Below are 6000 nucleotides of genomic sequence, written 5' to 3'. Positions count from 1 at the left end.
CGGAAGGTAGCAAAAGATCACTACATGAAAATAGAATTCTACGAACAACACAGATTATCAAAAACATGTTGGATATTGTTGCTGTAACTATACATATATTAGTGTTTGTTGGATTGTTATGACAAAATGATAATCAACACAGTCACCGACACTGGTTATAATTAGTCGATTTCACAAAGTTGGCAGGCCTTTTCAGGACTATTAAAAAGTCCATTTGAATGATATATCAATGACATATTGCATGCAATTTTCTAACAATGCAAGTCATATTCAAATCAGTTCCATTGACTTGACCATTCTCTTCTTTCAAGGATATTCAAGAAATGCAGTTTCTTTTTGTTTTATGTTTACTCATTTAATAAAAATTGATATCAAATAACAACAAATCATACCCTTATTATAATATGAAATATTCAAACACATGCATTCGCTTTTCATTAAAAAATATTTATAAGCGATTTCAATTCAATGTTTACTATTATTTCCAATGATTTTACAGCATCATGTCGACTTATATATATTTACCCAAAGGTGGTGTCTCCGTATTAAGTACAGTATTCAGTATTTGGGTAGTTTTGATAGCCGTACATGACTGTATTTGGTGTACAGTGTTATTGATCGAACACAAGTTATTTAAGAATATACATCAGATCTATAGACTATCTGATATATAAGAAATTACAAACATTTGTTACGTGTTTGGCTCCTAATCAGTTTATCGCACACCTTATCCACATGTTGGCCCGAACTGATGTCCATTTCATGAACAAATAAACAACGACCTACCCGTTAAAGTTTTGAATATGATATTACAGAGAACATTCAAAGAGTTAAATCCTGTCTCCAATGTCTTGGAACAAGACTCAAAGACTGACTAAAAACCCGTAATACTGCATGTTGAAGTTGATTTTATTGATTTAGCTTTAGTCGGCTGTTTTTGTTCCGAGAACTCGAGTCTGATAGCTATACCACAGGTAAGGATTGTCTAGTCTACCGTAAACTGTCGACATCACAACCGCAAAGTAACCGTCAACGCCGCATAGAATTCAAGACAATTGTTTGTTTGTTTGATTATCTTAACGTATGGTGGCTGATTACGGCCATCTCGTGTTGTTGTGTTGTCGCCTTATCGTGTTGTCGCCTTGTCGAGATGTCGCCTTGTCGAGTTGTCGCGATCTCAAACTGCGACAACCCGAGATTTAACGTCCTATTAACATCCATGGTCATGTAAGGACGGACTCCCATGGATGCAATGTGTAGCGTGTGAGAAGTGCCATTTTTATAGTGCTTTATCACTGAAGCATGCCGCTGAAGACACCAAACAACACCCCCCACCAGGTCACATTATACTGACAACAGGCGAACCAGTCGTGAAACTATCTCTTTTATAGACTTTGGTGTGTCTCGACCGGGGACAGAGAAGTCCATGCAAAAGCAATGCCACTGTCTAATGGTGGTGGAGTTTTACCGTGACTCGAGAGATGTGGTTCGAGTAAAATTAGGGAATAATTTTAGGGACGACAGATTTTGAAAATTGTTCTGTTTCTTTTAATGTCGTTACGTTAGTGTTTCATTCAACGAATTTATGGTTTCGTTGCTACTTTCATTTTTTTAAATCGGGATATTACACGAGTTTAAGCCGGAGCGCATATATGAACTCTGATTTGAAATAAAGGAATCTTCGTTAAATGTTTCTTTTTTAATGTCTTCATTTTGTCGATTTTACAGTACAAGTTTTACATGTCTATTTGTTGGATTTGCTAAAACGGTCCTGTCATTATACGTCTTGTTTGTAACGATGCCTGATGTCTCGTGCGCGACATTACAGCCTGTTGGTGAAGATTCTTGGTGTCTGTCGCGCGACATTACGGCCTGTTGGTGACGATTTCTGATGTCTCGCGCGCGACATTACGGCCTGTTGGTGACGATTTCTGATGTCTCGCGCGCGACATTACGGCCTGTTGGTGAAGATTCCTGATGTATGTCGCGCGACATCACTCACGGACAACGATAGCCAACAACTGATGACAGTCGTAATGATGGGTTCCAGAACCCACAAATTAAACGCCAGATAAACTTCGCATTAGGCGACATTAAAGACACATTCATTAAATTATTCCGGCTCACTAAATAGCTAGCCAATATTTCCGCCCCGCCTCCGCATGTGTTCCTGCCGTCTTTGATTACAGTGTGTGATTGGTGTCCCGTAACGTTCGTTTCCGCCATGTTAGACCTGTTCAACTGGACATACGGGGACCATCTTCCCTGTCTCATCCTCCCCTCAGGAGGCTCGTCCTAAACATATTGTTAAATTGAATTCAAAAATATGTTTAAACGCCAAAATTTTATTTTAACGTTCTTCTGCAGCAACCAATCAAATCCTTTCATTTGAAAGCTGTAGTGAAATATATTTTGAGACCCAAATTAACTGTTGATCACCGTGTAGTGTTTATTGCATTTGAAATAAAGTAATAAATAAAAAAGACGATAAAAATAGCGATAATAATACTAGCTTGTGGTTGTAAATAGTGAAATAAGAAAAAATCGTTATTCACCATAATAGTAAGTTATCATGGGCTAATCTTTTAATGGTCAAACTTTATATCATTATTAATTTAATTTTCGGGCTGAATCAGCTATTCCATCGTGCGATCCTAAAAAATAGTTTGAATACGCGGAGGCAGCTATAATCTCGTAATTCCGTTATGCCTAATGGGTTTGTGAGAAGGTTCTCGGAATCAATGACTCTTCATTCTTGTGAGTTTGTCATTCTTTGTATCACGAAGGCTTAAAACCATGTCAAGTCTTCTTGGAGCCCTCGTTATAACACTTAGAAATGGCTGATAGAGGTCAAGGGTCGAGTTACGTCAGATCCCTCCCTCGTGCCTGTTCTAGCCAGACGGTTTAATATATCGCATCAGTATGTATCGTTAATGATCGTCGGTACGATTTAATGACTAAAAACCCGGATTATCAAGTGATAAATCGATAAGAATTTTACAATGTTATCTTCATTTTAGAAATATTCACCAGCCTACGAAACCTGGCTGATATTGTTAAAACTGCGGAATCGGGGTAGAATGAGCACAAAAATAGATAATTACATAAAACTAAGAGGGACGAGGACTAATAGAATCTTTCTTCATCCCTTTTGGGGTGAGACAGGAGATTCCCTTATCCCAGACAGGGATTTCTCCCATACTTCACAGGGATATCCCTTGGTTGCTAGGGAAAAGATATCTCTGTCTTACACAGGTGGGTGTAAGACAGCTTACACGCGGTAGACAATTACGTAATGTCATCAATAAATGCGGCGTAACCGCGGCGTGCATTGTAGATGACGTCATCAATTTTGACGCATAACGACGTTCCTGCATAGTGGCGCAACTAAACAGCTGGAAACAAACAGGAATTTCGTCTTTTGTCTACCAAATATGGGAGAAAAAGAATCTTACATGGGTCTGTCAAGTGGACAGGGATATCTCAACCCTCATGAAAGATATTGGCTGTCAACCCTCGGCAAGCCTTGGGTTGACCAGCCAAAATCTTCCACTCGGGTTGAGATATCCCTGTCCACTTGACAGACCCATGTAAGATTCTATTAATCCACAGCTTTACAGGTGTGGGATTTTTCAATCTCACCCTAGGGTAAAGACAAGCTACACGAGATCTTTGCACGTGCTCAACGACTGTTTGACGTCACAACAACAGTCTCATGACGTCGCAGTAATAGTATTATAACGTCACCACAACAATGAAATGACGTCACAAAGACGACGAAGGCGAGGATTCATTGAGGTTACGTCATCCTCGCTTGCATAAGTGACACGTTTATTAAAGACACAAAATGGTGCACGGGGTAAGAGAAAAAGAATCATTCACCCTCTTTGGGGTGAGACAGGAGATCCCAACCCTCGGGATAAGATTCTTAAGCTGTCAAACACGAGACTATGAGTGTTTGATAACTTAAGAATCTTACTCCGTGGGTTGAGATTCTCCTGTCTCATCCCTAAGGGGGTAAAAGATTCTATTAATCTCAACCCAAGGGGTAATATTCTTAAGTTGTCAAACACGAGGCTTACAAAGAGGGTGAATGATTCTTTTTCTCCTACCCCGTGTAACACTTTGCGTCTCTAATAAATGTGTCACTTATGGAAGCGAGGATGATGTAACCTCAATGAATCGTCGTCTTCGCCGTCATTGTGACGTCATTTCATTGTTGTCGTGACGTTATAATACTATTACCGCGACGTCATGATTCTGTTGTCGTGACGTCATACAATTGTTGAGAACGTGCAAAGATCTCGTATAGCTAGTCTTTACCCTAGGTTGAGATAGAAAAAATCCCCCACTTGTAAACTGTGGATATACCTGGTCATATAAATTGGGGGATCCCGCAAGGTTCCGTCGCTTATTTAAAATGATTCTTAATAGCGATATTTTCCACGGAGTCGATACTTACAAACATGGAGCGAAAGAAAGCAGCAGGTGTCGACAGAGATACAATAAAAAAACTATAGTAGAAATATGAAAAATTGGTAGTGAAAATTATAAAAAAAATTCTCCGGAAATATTGTCAACATCCGGTAGAACCACATCCGGTCCGTTGATAGTATTAATAACATGTTTATTTAAGACGATCCGTTTTATAATCGGAAGTACATATCGGCATCCTACTCATCACACATCAGCATGTATTTACTTTGAAAGTCAAGAGAAACACACAAGGACTAAATCGTATTCTCGGATAATAGATTTAATTTTATATCAATGTCACTCCTTGTAAGTTAAATCAAAATAACTGGCGGATTAAAGAGATATTTCACTACAGTGAAGACAAGTGCGTGCTTAACATAGCAAGCATAGTAAGATTAATGTACATATTGTGTTGTCACAGCTTAGATAAATAAATACATTAATGGTATACATCATCCTGGTCTGTGACACAAGGAGTCAGTGTGGTAAGACAGTGTAGACGGTGTAATTAGGAAATATAGTAGTAATATACTGTGTAGCGAGAGTAAAAAAGAGGGGGGAGGGGACGACAATCTCGGGGGAGGCACAAGATCGGACATGTAAGGAATTGTCCTTGAAAAGTATATTTAGTCATCGACAGGAGAGAACATCCTCAGAAATACATCAATCAAAAGAGTGAATTGAATTTAAGGTTTTGAAGTCGTTTATATGAATTGATTGTTATTGTGGTATTTCTGTATGTTGTGTATAGAATTGATTGTTATTGTGGTATTTCTGTATGTTGTGTATAGAAGGACACAATCGGGTGGCTCTACTGACGCCCGGCCCACCAAGGGAGACTCGGACTAATTAGTGACGAAATAACTAATCAACTCATAGATTTGGTTTTAACATCAAAGAGAAATAAAAACCGAAGGATTTCAAAAGACAGTTCTGTTCTCTTGCATTTCAAAATGGTGAAAATATTCCTTTGAAATGATAACGCATAAATATGCGCAATGCGGAGTTAGTTTTTACACCTTTTTCGATCCAAATCTAGACCTCGAATCTACAATTCAAGATATTTTGCAGTTCCGTGTGACCGGAAGTTAATGGAGTCTGTACCGGATGTTATAACTTCACACAAGCCCCTTATCGACAGGCTTGACACTAATGCACGTTTTTGGAATACCAATTTCCTTGATTATGTTGCGGTTATTTCCCGAAGCAATCTCACATTTTCCACTCAAAGACTTGTTTTCTTTGAAAAAATCGTACCTTTCTTCGAATATTGTTTCCTTATCACAATTGAACAAAATCTCTCTGTAAGTTACTGACTACTTAGGGTTATATCTTATAATTAGAACAAAGTGAGATTTCTCAGAACTCCCGATATACTGCCCATGAATGTTCCGAAACACTAATTGACCTTCAAAGATAATAAAAAGAATAAAAAAAGAACGTTCTAGTAAACATTTGTTTTAGTGTCATCTGATTAAAAGGAAACTATCAAAACAATCAACAGTTCTCCTCAGATAATTACCA

The sequence above is a fragment of the Argopecten irradians genome, chromosome 3 (assembly GCF_041381155.1).
Source record: "Argopecten irradians isolate NY chromosome 3, Ai_NY, whole genome shotgun sequence".
NCBI lineage: Eukaryota > Metazoa > Mollusca > Bivalvia > Pectinida > Pectinidae > Argopecten > Argopecten irradians.
This window is presented reverse-complemented; position numbering follows the sequence as displayed.